Source organism: Sapajus apella, unplaced genomic scaffold, assembly GCF_009761245.1.
Source record: "Sapajus apella isolate SASKATOON/1434 unplaced genomic scaffold, GSC_monkey_1.0 scaffold46, whole genome shotgun sequence".
Taxonomy (NCBI): domain Eukaryota; kingdom Metazoa; phylum Chordata; class Mammalia; order Primates; family Cebidae; genus Sapajus; species Sapajus apella.
The window spans coordinates 868,699-884,534 of record NW_022436986.1 but is presented as its reverse complement, the minus strand read 5'-3'; the positions used below and the strand labels follow the sequence as shown (position 1 = coordinate 884,534).

Here is a 15,836-nt window from a genome sequence, read left to right as displayed (position 1 = left end):
TCAGCTTGGATATAGATCTTTTTTTATCAGCTTTATCTAATCTACCAGTCATCACTGACCTGTCTTCTGCACTTCTTTAAAACTTGTTCATAGAGCTAAAATCATACTTATCCTAGGGGCCAGGCTGTTACCTCTGTGAATGTTACTAAATCAGATCTTTTATGAAAGCAAAGCAACCTAAGACATGTAACAGATTTGCTGAGCTAGGCTTAATGTCAGTTCAACCCTTGTAATTCATTCATTCATTCTCTATTCTTCTATCAATATTTACTGAGTTTATACCATTTGTCAGGCATTGTGTTAGGCACCAGAAATATACAGTGAAAAATACAGCCTATCACAAATTGTGTGGAAGGGGACAGGAAGATCTCAGGCCAGAGCCTGAAACTCATAAAGGACTTCAAATTTAGCTTTTTGTTCTTATATTCAAATGAAGTTATATTTTTAAAATAACAGCTTTATTGACATATAATTCATATAAAGTTCACTTTTTTAATGTGTACAATTCAGTGGTTTTTAGTGTTCACAGAGTTGTGCAACTATGACCATAATCTAACTTTGAGATATTTTCATTACTCCTAAAAGCAAGCCCATCCCCATTGATCTTGTATCCTACAATCTTACTGAACTAGTTTATTAGTTATAATAGTTTTATGGATTCATTAAGATTTCTATATACAAGATCATCTGCAAATAGCAATAGTTATATTTCTTCCTTTCCAATCTGGATACCTTTTATTCTTCTTGCCTAATTGTTATGACTAGAATTTCCAGTACAATGTTGAATAGAAGTGTTGAGAATGGACATCCTTCTTTTGTTCCTGATCTTAGAGGGAAAATTTTCAATCTTTCACCTTAAGAATGATGTTAGCTGTGGGTTTTTTGTAGATGCCTTTTATCAGGTTGAGAAAGTTAGATGCTATTCCTAGTTAAGTGTTTTTATCATAAACTTGTCAGATGTTTTTTCTGCATCTACTGAGATGATCATGTTGTTTTTGTCCTAAGTACCATCATTATGGTATTAAAATAAATTAATTTGTTAATATAAATACTTAAAATACACTAAAATTATTATAATAGAGGTTTGGATTGCAATCATTTTCAATATATGAAGAATTTCATATATTAAATGGAACAGGTCAATTTCTCTCTAGATCTCTGAGAGACCCTGGATTCAAAAACTCTATTCCTGTCCTCATGGAGTTTATGGTTATATAAAATAATTTGCTAATTGTTATAATGGAGCTCCAGACAAGGCCAAATCAAGGAGTAATGGAAATAGGCCCAAGTTTGCATGAGGTAATCTGGAAAGGCTTCAGAAAGGTCAGATGATTGAACTGTTAGAGGAGGCGTAGAAACACGTGGCAAGGTTGGGGCTAAGGAAGGGATTTCAGTTAGAGAGAACCATGTACACACAGAGTTCCTCAGAAAGATCTGAGCTCCACAGTCCCAGACTCAAGACATAGACTCCCAGGGCATGTGCTGAAAGAAGGAGTAATGAAATTACAAAAGAAAACTAAAGACTTAACCATATAGATATAATAAAATTCTGTATGTCAAAAACCGCAAACAAAATTAAAAGGCAAGCAAATATTTGGTTTAGCAAAAGGCATATATATTTAATGTGTAAAGAACTTGTGTGAATAACTAAAGACTAAGATTTTTTAAAAATTGTGGTGAAAACACATGAGATCTAACCTCCTAACAAGTGTTTAAATGTATAGTACAGTATTGTTAACTAACCACAAGCACAGCGTTGTACAGCAGGTCTCTAGAACTTACTCAGCTGGTGTAAGTGAAACTTTATATCCAGGGAAAAGCAAATCCCCATTCCCTCGCAAAACTCTCACTCCAGGCATTGGCCACCACCATTCCTTCTATTTTTGCTTCTATGATTTTAACTGTTTTTGGTAACTAATACAAGAGGAATCATGCCATATTTGTCCTGTGACTTTCTTATTTCACTTAAAACTAAGATCTTAATAGAAAAATTGGCAGGATATGAAAAAACATTTCATAAAAGAAATAGAATATACTTAATGAACATATAAAAAGTTTGAACTTTAAAACAATAAATTACCATCTTTTGCTGACCAGTTATCAGACAAAATAATAATAGTTCTGGTGAAGGGAAGTACAATAGGCATTTTCATGCACTGCCAGTGTATGTATATTTTGGTACAGTCTTCATAATGAGCTCAGAAAAATATATATTTCAAGCCTTAAAACTGTTCAAATCATTTAACTCAGTAACTATACCTCTAGAATTCTATCCCAAGGAAATTATCAGAGATGTGGATAAGGATTTTTGCATAAAGTTGTTAATAATTAAAAAGTATAAAAATGGCCAGGCGTGGTGGCTCACGCCTGTAATCCTAACACTTTGGGAGGCCAATCACTTGAGGCGAGCAGATCACTTGAGGCCAGGAGTTTGAGGCCAGCCTGGGCAACGTGGCAAAATCCTCTACTAAAAATACAAAAATTAGCTGTACATGGTGGTGAGCACCTGTAATCCCAGCTACGCAGGTGGCCGAGGCAGGACAATTGCTTGATCCTGAGAGGCAGAGGTTGCAGTGAGCTGAGATCGTACCACTGCACTCCAACCTGGACAACAGAGTGAAACTTTGTCTCAGAAGGAAAAAAAAAAAGCAAAAAAATAATAGACATTGGTGTGGATGTGGTGAAAAGGGAACACTTACACACTGCTATTGGGAATGTAAACTAGTAAAACCAAGATTGAAAACAGTATAGAGATTCCTTAAAGAACTAAAAGTAGAACTACCATTTGACCCAGAAATGCCACTACTGGGTATTCTACCCAAAGGAAAAGAAGTCATTATATGAAAAAGACACACGTACACACGTTTATAGCAGCACAGTTGGCAATTGCAAAAGTATGGAACCAACCCACATGCCCATCAACCAAATGGATAAAGAAAATGTGGTATACATACACCATGCAGTACTACTCAGCCATAAAATGGAATAAAATAATGACCTTTTTAGCAACTTGAATAGTGCTGGAGGCCATTATTCTAAGTAAAATAACTCAGGAATGAAAAACCAAGTATCATATGTTCTCACTCATAAGTGGGAGCTAAACTATGAGGATGCAAAGACATAAGAATGATATAATGGACTCTGGGGACTAGAGGAGTAAGGGCGGGGTGGAGGATAAGGGATAAAAGACTATATTTGGGTATAGTGTACACTGCTCAGGGGATGAGTGCACCAAAATCTCAGAAGTCAGCACTAAAGAACTTATCCAAGTAACCAAAAACTACCTGTATCCCAAAAACTACTGGAAAATTTTTAAAAAGACTATAAAATAAAACCACAAATGTCCAACATTTGTGGTAAGTAAATTATGGCTCATTCAAACACAGATTTCTTATACAACTATTAAAATGTTGGCCTCTAAGAACTGTTCAATGATATGTTTTCATTTAATACTTGTCTTTTCTAGATTCTCTATCGTAAGCATATATTTTATCTATATTCAGAAAAACAAGACGATTTTTTTCAGAAAATATTTTTAAACAAAAAAGTAGAGATTTTTTTTAATTTTCAAGGAAAAATGTACACTTTTAATCTTTCTCCATAAAAAGGAATTTCAGTTTAAGCATTTTCTAGGTAGAGTCTGGGCAGCTAAAAGTATTTCCTAGGAACTATTCTCCATGATCCCTTAATCTTGAGGGAGTGAGAGATTTATAACGCTAATCTCTAAAGGAAGAAATCTCTTTCTACCTTTGAATCGTAACTCAGTAGGAGAAATATCTGTATCAGTGATGTTTCTTTTGAGATGATGGAGTCTCACTCTGTCACCCAGGTGGGAGTGCAGTGGCATGATCTTGGCTCACTGCAATCTCCACTTTCCAGACTTAAGCAATTCTTGTGCCTAAGCCTTGGAAGTAGCTGGAACTACAGGTGCCTCTCCACTATGCCCGGCAAGTTATTTTATTTTTAGTAGAGATAGGGTTTCTCCATGTCACCACGGCTGGTTTCAAACTCCTGAGCTCAGGCAATCCACCTGTCTTGGCCCTCCCAAAATGCTGGGATTCCAGGGGTGAGCAACCGCACCTGGCCTGTATCAGTGACTTTTTATTCTTTACAGAGCTCCTCCAGTGGACTTTGAAAAGGAAGTGAAGGGGATATAGATGAAAAGAGGGAGAGTTGAACAGGTTAGACTCTACTTCTCCCAACTCCATGCATTCAATCAAAACAGCCCAATTTTTATCTTTTTGGGTCCCTTTGCTGTAGAATATATTTGAACAAGTCTCTCCTTTTTTTTTTTTTTTTTGAGATGGAGTTTTGCTCTGTTGCCAGGCTAGAGTACAGTGGCACAATCTTGGCTCAGTGCAACCTCTGCCTCCTGGGTTCAAGTGATTCTCCTGCCTCAGCCTCCCAAGTAGCTGAGATTGAGGTGCACGCCTCCATGCCCTGCTAATTTTTGTATTTTTAGTAGAGACAGAGTTTCACCATGTTGGCCAGGATGGTCTCGATCGCTTGACTTTGTGATTTGCCCACCTCGGACTCCCAAAGTGCTGGGATTACAAGTGTGAGCCACCGTGCCCAGCCATGAACTTCTAAGAAGAAGTTTGAAATTCTTTATTCTCTACTACAGATTCTCACAGGCCAATGAAAAGCCACAGCTGTCTTTTTTTCCTCATAAGATAAAAGCTCCTTGTTAGCTATTCATCACCACCACCTGGTTGTCAGAAAGGACTCACAAATGTATAATGAGGCAGGTGGTCCTGCTTCCAGCCCTCCTCTCTCCAGCCACTATCATTAAGGATGAATAAACTAATAAGATGCAGGTTGCTGTGTTGGATATGAGGCAAAGAACATTAAATAAATCATCATATAAACTAAAAGAGACACTATGCTATCTAAGAAGTTAACGATAGCTGTAAGTAAGTATAAAACTAAAAAGAGTAATATTTTAGTCATATTGGACAAAGAGACCAACAGTATTCAAAGGGAAAGAGGTGCAGCATATAAGAGCTATTAAAAAGTAGAATAGCTCGTGTATGACCAAATAAGGTATGTCCTTCAAAGTAGTCACACTGGTTATGAAGGAATAATTGGCAAGAGAAAATAACTTTTTAAACTCCAAAAAAACAAAGTAGCCACATTGAGAAATCTTACTCATCCCAGTAGTGCTCCTAGTAAAAACATCTTAGAACTCTTTAGAAGTACAAAAAAAAAAAAAAGCCCCAACCAAAGAATTGTGAAATACAATCAATTGTTGTTCTAAGTCACTAAGTTTTGGGGTGTTTTGTTATAAAGTAACAGATAATGTGATATGGTCTGGCTGTGTCTCCCACCCAAATCTCATCTTGAATTTTCATGTGTTATGAGAGGGACGGGAGGTAACTGAATCATAGGGGCAGGTCTTTCCCATGCTATTCTTGTGATTGTGAATAAGTCTCACAAGATTTGATTGTTTTATGAGGGGGGGTTTCCCTGCACAAGCTCTCTTTGCCCGCTGTCATCCATGTAAGATGTGACTGTCTCCTCCTTGCTTTCCACTATCATTGTGAGGCTTCCCCAGTCATGTGTAATTGTAAGTCCATTAAACCTCTTTCTTTTGTAAATTGCCCAGTCTTGGGTATGTCTTTATCAGCAGCATAAAAATGGACTAATACAGTAAGATAGAAATGTCTGAATGACTAGGCTTTGGGAGATGTTTAAAAGGAAATCATTAGTCTTATAGAAAAACTCTAGCTATCCAGAACTCTTAAAAAAAAAAAAAAGTTGTTCTGTTTGGCTGTATCTTTAAACAGAAATAAACAACTTTCGAAGAACAAGTAAAGAATGTTTTGGAAGAGATACAACTCCAGGATGAATGGGACTAGCAGTAGGTTCCCAATTTTCTCCCCTGGAGTTTTTGCTTTTTACCTCGGGTTCATCTGAATCCTATCTATGCTGCCTTTAGGAGTACTTTGCTCTTTTTCTTTTATCTGAGCATGGACAAAAATAAATATCCATTTTCCTTAAGTACACTAAATACAAGGGTGCATTTTCTATTTTTAAAAGAATTATACAGGAAAACAAAGCACAAAGTATAAAAACAGATAAGTTAAATATAGATTTTTTTTGGATCCTAAGATAAACAAGTTAAGCATAGACTTTTGATCCTAAAATAATTAAATTTTAGCTAGAAGTTGGCTGGCCCTATTTTTCTTTCCACCCAGTTATCAGTCTATTGTCCTTGTCTACAGGAACTCACACAAGAAGCCAAAAATACAACACATACCTCAGAGCTCACCATCTCATCTTCTTGAAGATAAAAGACTTTTATTAAACCAAGAATTCCAAGGAACAGAGGGTTTCTTCCTAAAGTATCAAAATTAACTTTTAAAAAACTTTAAGTGTTTTGGTAGAACTGTTTTAAAAATGTATTATGCAGGCTATAACTTAACTTCATGACTCACTACTGTTTTTTGTTTGCTGTTTCTTTTTGAGACAGAGTCTTGCTCTGTTGCCTAGACTGGAATGCAGTGGCACAATCTCCAGCTCACGATAGCCTCTGCCTCCTGGGTTCAAGTGATTCCTGTGCCTCAGCCTCCCAAGTAAGCTGGGATTACAACAGGTACATGCCGCCATGCCTGGCTAATTTCTCTATTTTTAGTAGAGTTGGGGTTTCACCGTGTTGCCTAGGCTGGTCTTGAACTCCTGGCCTCAAGTGATCTGTCTGCCTTGGCCTCCTAAAGTGCTGAGATTACAGGCGTGAGCCACCAGGCCTTACTACTGTTAACATTAATAATATACTAGGTTAAAATAATGTTGTTTTCAGTGTCTATTAAGGACCTGCACACCAAATCAACAGTCCCATAAGAATTGCATGTTAAGAGAATGGTTCACTTTTGCCATTTTTTTTTAGATGGAGTCTCACTCTGTCTCTCAGCTGGAGTGCAGTGGCATCATCTTGGCTTACTGCAATCTCCACCTCCTGGGTTCAAGCAATTCTCTTGCCTCAGCTATCCAAGTAGCTGGGATTACAGGCACACGCCGAGATGCCTGGCTAATTTTTGTATTTTTACTAGAGACAGGGTTTTGCCATGTTGGCCAGGCTAGTCTCGAACTCCTGACCTCAGGTAATCCACCTGCCTCAGCTTCCCAAAGTGCTGAGATTACAGGCGTGAGCCACCACACCTGGCCTTCTTTTGCCATTTCTATTTAACAGTACTGGAAGTCCCAGCCTGAGCAATTAGATACAAAAATAAAAATAAAAGGCATCCAAATAGAAAAAAAAAAAAAAAAAAAGTAAAATTATCTCTGTTCCAAGACTACATGATCTTGAATGGAGAACGCCCTAAAGATGTCACAAAAAACATCAGAACTAAAAATGATTTATTAGTTGCAAATACACTAATCATTTATTAGTGTCAGCAAAGCTGCAGGGTACAAAATCAACACATAAAAATCAGCTTTTTTTCCTCTTTAATTAGCTGAGAATATAGGTGAAGTTGTTCTACACTCCTGTAGTACCTGTTCAATTTTCCTGTGGCAGTTACCACAAAGGATAGGAGAAACAAAGTTCCACCTAAGTGTGATAGATGTAGATACATATCTTTCGCAATGTTCCACAGGGACAGAGAAGTGATAAATCCCGCACCCAAGGAGTGAAAGGAAGAGAGTGTATCTGCATGCCCAATGATCTCATGTTTAATAGCCTCTTCATCTACTAATGGGCCCACTGCCAATGCAAGAGGATCAGTTAAGTGGACATGAGTGTGAATATCATTAATAGTATCAATATCTTTAATGTCCGCAGTTAATGTTTTGATCACCCTAGGTCTGGAGATCTTCTTGGGGTATGATGAAGAACCTGTTGTCCTGAGATAGCTTCCCAAGGATGTGTTTATTAGAACATATAATGTGCCGCCAACTTGAGGAGAAGCAGCATATAGTATTCGGTATATGGCTGGTAATACATAATTGTGGCCAGGGGATAGAGTTGTTGACCCATGGAACAAATTCTACCCAAATGGGTTTGCAACACCAATACAAAACAGTTCTCCAGTTTACTAACCCAATTAAGTTCTTTTCATCCACAACGTGCTCAACAAATGGGCTTATATCAGTATGGGGTTGTGCAGTGAGGATCTGCAAGAAAAGATTGAATGTTGCTTTTCAGTGATGACTGCACTATCAAATAATGGATTCAACATATCCACAATGTACTGCTGTGCTGTATCTCTCTTCCCTCAATGAGAAATCATCATGACAACTTGGCCAGATGCATCTGAATAGTCTATACCAAACTTGTCATCTAGAAACTTGTACTCACAATGTAAGGGAAAGGATAGGTGCAGATCATGAAATTTTATATGGGTTGGGTGCTCAAGTACTTGCCCATTGAGATGCTTGACTGTTTAGTCACTATTCATTTTGGGAGGATTAAATGATAACTTGGTGCCAGATCCAAGTATACATACTCCTAGTTTAATCTCAGCTACACCACAAGTGCTAAGTACAAGTGAGGAAGATGGGCAATATAGACAATTTTAACCTAGCATCCTCTAGGCAAAAACAGAACTGTCTTTTGTACGGTTGTTGAGTGAGTGCCCCTATGTCAGGGCCACTTCCACAATACCACCATGTAGTGAATGGATCTGTTACATACTGTTTTACTGTAGTACATTCAGCTCGATCAGGTGTAGGGCGATAATTGAAGGAGCACTCCTGGAAAATGCCCCAAGATATGTAAGTCTCTAGGATCTTGCACCTTCTGATGGTTGTGTGGAATTCTTCAGAGGAATAATCAGTGATAGTAACTTTACATGTTACATTCATAACAACTATTGTTGAAAATTTAGGATATTCAAATAGGACAACACCCGGCGTTTATGTATTACAGAGCTTGGCTTACAATAGTATGAGGATGGATCCCATGCATCACCTTCAGCAAGAGGGGTACATACGTTGACCACATGCAAGCTTGATAGATCTGGGTAAGTGACTACAGGTGCAGGAGACATAGCATCTCTAAGCTTAGTCAACCCTAGGGAACCTTTGTAGAAACAAAATAAGATGTAATGCACCGCCGGGCGCAGTGGCTCACGCCTGTAATCCCAGCACTTAGGGAGGCCGAGGCGGGTGGATCACGAGGTCAAGAGATCGAGACCATCCTAGTCAACATGGTGAAACCCCGTCTCTACTAAAGATACAAAACATTAGCTGGGCATGGTGGCGCGTGCCTGTAATCCCAGCGACTCAGGAGGTTGAGGCAGGAGAATTGCCTGAACCCAGGAGGCGGAGGTTGCGGTGAGCCGAGATCGCGCCATTGCACTCCAGCCTGGGTAACAAGAGTGAAACTCCGTCTCAAAAAAAAAAATATGTGTAAAAAAAGATGTAATGCACCAAGTTTTGTTTCTATTGAGGTGAGCCTTTTATGGCTCAATCAGTGATACTGCCTGACTGAATTTTAAGTCGAGTTTCTCTAGAGACTTCTGTTTCTTGTTGATTCTCTGTGATCCTCTCCAAGAGCTTCCTGAGAACCTGGCTCGATTGAGGTTTGGCTCTTGCATGCCTCAAACTCTGCAGCCTTGAGTTAGGTCTCCACTTGTTGCATGCTCTTGTTTGTTTGGACTCTGTCTAGACCTAAGCCCTCTTCCTCCGCTGCTAACTCAGCCACTGACTTGAGAGTTTCTCTACCAGCTCACTCATCTTTACTCTCTGATGCTTCTTTTGCTTTGGTATAATTCTCTTCATCTGTTTTGGAGCAACTTTGTCCAATCAGCTGTATTCCTTTTTTTTTTTTTTTTTTTTGAGACGGAGTTTCATTCTTGTTGCCTAGGCTGGAGTGCAATAGCGCAATCTCAGCTCACCACAACCTCTGCTTCCTGGGTTCAAGCGATTCTCCTGCCTCAGCCTCCCGAGTATTGGGATTACAGGCATGTGCCACTATGCCTGGCTAATTTATATATATGTGTATGTATGTATGTATGTATGTATGTATATATATATATATATATATAATTTTTTTTTAGTAGAGATGGGGTTTCTCCATGTTGGTCAGGGTGGTCTTGAACTCCTGACCTCAGGTGATCCACTCGCCTCTGCCTGGGATTACAGGCGTGAGCCACCATGCTTAGCCTGTCCAATCAGCTGTATTCCTATACACTAACATGGAAATTAAAACAATTCCATTTATAGTAACATCAAAAAGAATAAAATACTTAGGAATAAACTTAACCACGGAAGTGAAAGACTTGTACACTGAGAAATACAAAACACTGCTGGAAGAAATCAGACATAAATAAATGGAAAAACATCTGGTGATCAAGAATTGGAAAACTTGCTATCATAAGAGGTGTCAGTACTACCCAAAGTCAGCTAGAGATTCAATACAATCCCTATCAAAATCCCAACAATGTTTTTTGCAGAAATAGCAAAATCCATCCTAAAATTCATATGGAATCTCAAGGGATCCTGAACAATCAAAACAATCTTGAAAAACAAAGTTGGAGGACTTACATTCTTGATTTTCCAAACTTACTACAAAGCTACAGTAATCAAAACAGTGTTTAATCAGCATAAAGACAGACATGTAGACCAATGGAAGAGACTAGAGAGCCCACAAATAAACCCTCACATATCTGGTCTGATGAGTTTTGACAAGGGTGCCAATACCATTCAGTGGAGAAAGGACAGTCTTTTCAACAAATGGCGTTGGAAAACCTAGATATCCACAAGGAAATGAATTATGTTGGACCCTTATCTTATATCACATACAAAAATTAACTCAAAATGGATCAAAGACCTAAAGATAAGAGCTAAAACTACAAAAAAAGAAAAAAAAAAGGGACAAGAAAACAGAGGGAAAGCTTCACGTCACCAGTTTGGCAATGATTCTTGGGTAAGACACCAAATGCACAGCTAACAAAAGAAAAATCAGATAAATTAGATTTTAAATATAAAAACTTTTGTGCATCAAAGAACACTGTTAACAGAATGAAAAGGCAATCCATGGAATAGAAGAAAATATTTTCAAATCATATATCCGAGAATGGATTAATGTCCAAAATGTATTAAAAAACTCTTTCAACTCAACAACAACCCAATTCAAAAATGGGTAAAAGACTTCAACAGGCATTTCTCCAAAGATACAAAAAGGGCCAATAAGTATCAAATACATGAAAAAATGCTCAATATCTTTTCATTCGAGAAATGTGAATCAAAATCGAGATACTACTTCACACTGATTAGAATGGTTATTATTATTATTTTGAGATGGAGTTTTGCTCTGTCACCCAGGTTGGAGTGCAGTGGCACAATCTCAGCTCACTGCAACGTCAGCCTCCTGGGTTCAAACCAGCCTCCTGAGTAGCTTGTATTACAGGCATGTGCCACCACACCTGGCTAATTTTTGTATTTTTAGTAGAGATGGAGTTTCAGCATGTTGGCCAGGCTGGTCTTGAACTCCTGATCTCAGGTGATCTGCCTGCCTCAGACTCCCAAAGTGCTGGCATTATAGGCATGAGCCATCATGCCCAGCCAAGGATGGTTATTATTTTTTAAAAAGGAAAGAATTGTGCCAAGGATGTGGAAAAATTGGAACACTTATGCAATGCTGATGAGAATGGAAAATGCTATAGCCACCGTGGAAAACAGTATGGTGGCTCCACAAAAAACAAAACAAAACAAAAACCATACAATTACCATACAATCCAGCCATCCCACTTCTGGGTATATAACCACAAGAACTGAAAGCAGGGATTCAAACACATCAGTATACTCATGTTCACAGCAGCATTTTTCATAAGTGAAAAGATAGATGCAACCAAAATATCCATCAAGAGATGGATAAACACAATATAGTGTATACATACAATGGAATACTATTCAGTCTTTAAAAGGAGTGAAATTCTGGCCAGGTGCAGTGGCTCACATCTGTAATCCCAGCACTTTGGAAGGCTGAGGCTGATGGATCACTTCAAGTCAGGTGTCTGAGACCAGCCTGGCCAACGTGGTGAAACCCTGTCTCTACTAACAATACAAAAATTAGCTGGGCGTGGTGGCATGCACCTGTAATTCCAGCTACTCAGGAGGCTGAGGCATGAGAATCACTTGAACCCAGGAGGCAGAGGCTGTAGTAAGCCAAGATCACACCAGTACACTCCAGCCTGCATGACAGAGTGAGACTCTGTATCAAAAAATAAATAAAAGGAGGGAAGTTCTGACACCGGCTATAATGTGGATGAACCTTAGACATTTGGCTAACCGACTGCAGCACCACTCACAATAGCAAAGATATTTAGAATCAACCTAAATATCCACCAGTGACAGATTGGATAAAGAAAATGTGGTACACATACACTATGGAATACTACGCAACCATAAAAAAGAATGAGATCATGTCTTTTACAGAAACACAGATGGAGCTGGAGGCTATTATCCTTAGCAAACTAACAAAAACAGAAAACCAAATACTGCATGTTCTCACTTATAAGTGGGAGCTAAATGCTGGGAACTTATAAACACAAAGAAGGAAACTACAGACACTGGGGTCTTCTTGAGGGTGAGAGGAGGGAGAGGAGCAGAAAAGACAGCATTGGGTACTGGGCTTAATACCTGGGTGATCAAATAATCTGTACAACAAATCCCTGTGAAATGAGTTTATCTAACAAACCCTCACATGTACCCCTGAACCTAAAATACAAGTTTAAAACAAAAAAAACAAAAAAGACATTATGCTAATTGAAATAAATCACTCACAAAGGGACAAATGGTGCTTGATTCCACTTACATGAGGTACCCATAGTAGTCAAATTCAGAGACAGAAAGTAGAAAGCCTGGGGCTGAGTAGGGAGAAATGGGGAGTTGGTATCTTATTGGTACAGAGTTTCAGTTTGGGAAGATGAAAAAAAAGTTCTGGAGATTGATGTCAGTAATGGTTGTGCAATAATGTGGATATATTTAATGCAACTTGAGAATGATTATGATGGTAAATTTTATGTTATATATATTTTACCACAATAAAGAGTAAATATGGTACAGCACAGGTTCTGCTATGAATTATTTTGTTGTTAGATTTCTCTCTACCTCACCACCTAGCTCTCTGAGCAATGTTGACATCTGGCTACTCAAAATAATGCTCTGGTTTTGCATGATGGACTCATTTGACAAAAGTTATATTATATGCCAATGTCTGAATGGTTTTTTTCCCCCTGGGTAACTTCAACACTAATCAATCAGACCATCTCTAGATAGCCTGCCCTTACCCTAACGTGCAGTGAGCCAGCTCTTCTGTCAAGTGACTTTTAGCAGGGTGCACAATCATTGTGTATGAGTAATAGGAAGAAAAGGGTGAGTTATAATCCTAAATTTGCAGATAAGCCCCAGAGAGAAAAATAGAACAGATAAGCATTCCCATGAACTTGCCAGATTTAGCAAGTAAAAATACAAGACTCCCTGTTGTTTATCTGAAATTCAATTTTAACTGGGCACCCTGTGTTTTATCTGGCAACACTGAAGTATTAGAGGTGAGTAGAAAAATAATCCAGGGTGTTCTGGGGGTAACTGAGGTCTTAAGAGGGAGCCTAGACAGGAAAAGTAAAAAAGGCCACTAAACAGATACCATTTTAAAAAAAAAATTGTACTGTTTAATCCATCCAGCTCAAGAGTCCTTCCCCAAATTGGGTTTATATGATCCAAGACTTTTTTTGAGGAGAGTCGCTGTCACCCAGGCTGGAGTGCAGTGGCACGATCTCACCTCACTGCAACTTCTGTCTCCCAGGTTCAAGTGATTCTCCTGCCTCAGCCTCCCGAGCAGCTGGGACTACAGGTGCGCACCACCATGCCAGGCTAATTTTTCTAGTTTCAGTAGAGACGGGGTTTCACCATGTTGGCCAGGCTGGTCTGGAACTCCTCACCTCTAGAGACCCGCCCACCTGAGCCTGCCAAAATTTCGGGATTACAGGTTGAGCCACTGTTTCGGCTGGGCCTGATTCCAGACTTTATAAAGGTATGTCAGAGGGTGGGAGACAGAAAGTGGAAAAGGATAAATCAAAACTAGAAATGGGTGAATGAGAACATGTCCAGCCTCCAGTTAAGGCAGCTGTGACTTCAGAGAGGAATCTTAAGCACCATCATGGAAATCAGAGGGATCCTAACCCAGCTCAAAGCAGAAGGGAAACCATGGCTGGCCATACCGCAGGAGGGGCATAAGTAACAGGATACCAGGTATCCTGTTTGGATCTGCTCTTCCATTAAGCCATCCACCACTGCTTAATACGTAAGGAGCTGGCCAGGAAAATCCAATCACTACTTTTATTTGCTAATACTTTGAGTCCCAGTTACAATAATGCCACTACTAATTAGGTAACTACTTTCTAGCTTATCAACTCTTACAGCTTTCCAGCCGTTGTTTCATCCCTCAGCGATACCACCTGCTTCCCCATGGAACCCAAACCCTAATACCCTCAGAAAAGTAAATCTGCTCAGGTCACCCACCTAAGAATAAACAAAAACAGGTTTCAGGCCCTTTGTCCTTTGAAAATTCCACTTTTTTTTTTTTTTTTTAAAGGCCTGTGTTCTTTATCTCAGACACTGTTCACATAGTGGTAATCCTTGCCTGACTATGGTCTACTCGTTCCTGCGTTTCATTCCTCCGCTACTTGGTGCGTTTTGTTCAATTCTTTGTTCAAAACGCCAAGGACAACTGGTAGTGAAGACTCTCCACCGACACCACCGCCGTAAGCCAGGGACCATGCTGGGGACTGAGGATACAAAGATGAGTAGTGTACGGCCCTTGACCCCAGGACAGTTCCCTCTGTCCGCAGGGCCGGCCTGGAGGGCCACAGGATCACTGTGCCCTTCGCGGCAAGTGAGTGCAGTAGTAGGGGACGAGTACTGCCAAGCCAAAGGTTTTCCCCAGGTAAAACTGGATGACGGAGAGACAGAGACTGAAGCGACGCCGGCGCCGGGCAGATAGTAACGGGAGCCAGGGGCTAAAAGTGCAGAGGGCGCAGAGGACCCGGCCGGGGACTGGCCGTAGGGAGGCCCCCGCTGCAGTCGCGGGCCTGGGTGCCGGGCGGCCGCGCTTCCCCAAAGCCATCACAGGGGCTTGGGGTACCACGGTGACTACCGGGCGCGAGTCATTTTGTGGGGGAAGGTGTCTCCAAGGGGGCAGTTTGAGACGGTTGGGGGTGCATTTGGGGTGGCGCCCAAATGGACGGTGAGTGCTGGATGTTTGAAGGTCCCGTGGACGCAGAGTTGACGAGTCAGAGAAGGCCGGGGGTCAGAAGGGCTGGGGACGAGGTCTGTCCAGAGGGTCGGGGCGGACGCAGCGGGCGGGTGCAGCCGAGGGGGAAGGGAGGACGCTGAGGGCACAGAGGTGGGCAGACAGGCCCTCCCTCCCCTAAGGGAGCCCTTGGAACGCGGGGTAGTGGGTCTGTGGGACCCCGCCAGCCTCCGGAGAGGCGTTCCTACCTCGTTCCTCGCTTCAGCCTCGTCCTTCCGCGCCGGCGGCGGCGGCGTTGTCTCGCACCCTCCAGGGGTCGCGTTGCAGCCTAGAGGCGCCGGCGCCCCCTCCCTCCGGGCGGGTTGGAAATGCCGGCCCCTGTCGGCGTGGCGCAATGGTCCAATCTGGGTTGCCCTCAGGTCGCCCCTCCGGGCGGCGCGTTGGTTCGGTCCGCCCGGCCGCGGTGCTTGCCCCCTCCCCGGCTCCCGCAGCGATGGGCGCAGCCGAGTCACGCGCAGAGCTTTCCAGCGAGGGGAGCGGCGAGGCTTCCGCCGTGGCTCCGCCTTCTGCGGCCCGCGCCCGCCCCCGCGGGGTGGTGCCTGGCGACGCGCGGCTCGCGGGTGCAGGAACCCAGGGAAGCCTA

The 15,836-nt window shown here is 41.2% G+C and overlaps 1 protein-coding gene across 2 annotated transcripts in view; it reads right to left on the bottom strand.

Moving 5' to 3' along the window:
* RUSC2 (RUN and SH3 domain containing 2) overlaps positions 1 to 15,769 on the bottom strand; it is a 68,849-nt gene extending 53,080 nt beyond the window's left edge. The window contains exon 1 of one of the 2 annotated variants that reach the window (XM_032239975.1): positions 15,442 to 15,769. The gene's annotated coding sequence lies outside the window, so the exon portion shown is untranslated. The remainder of the gene's footprint in view (positions 1 to 15,441) is intronic. The other variant, XM_032239972.1, reaches the window with a different exon arrangement.
* Between the last annotated feature and the right edge of the window lie 67 nt (positions 15,770 to 15,836).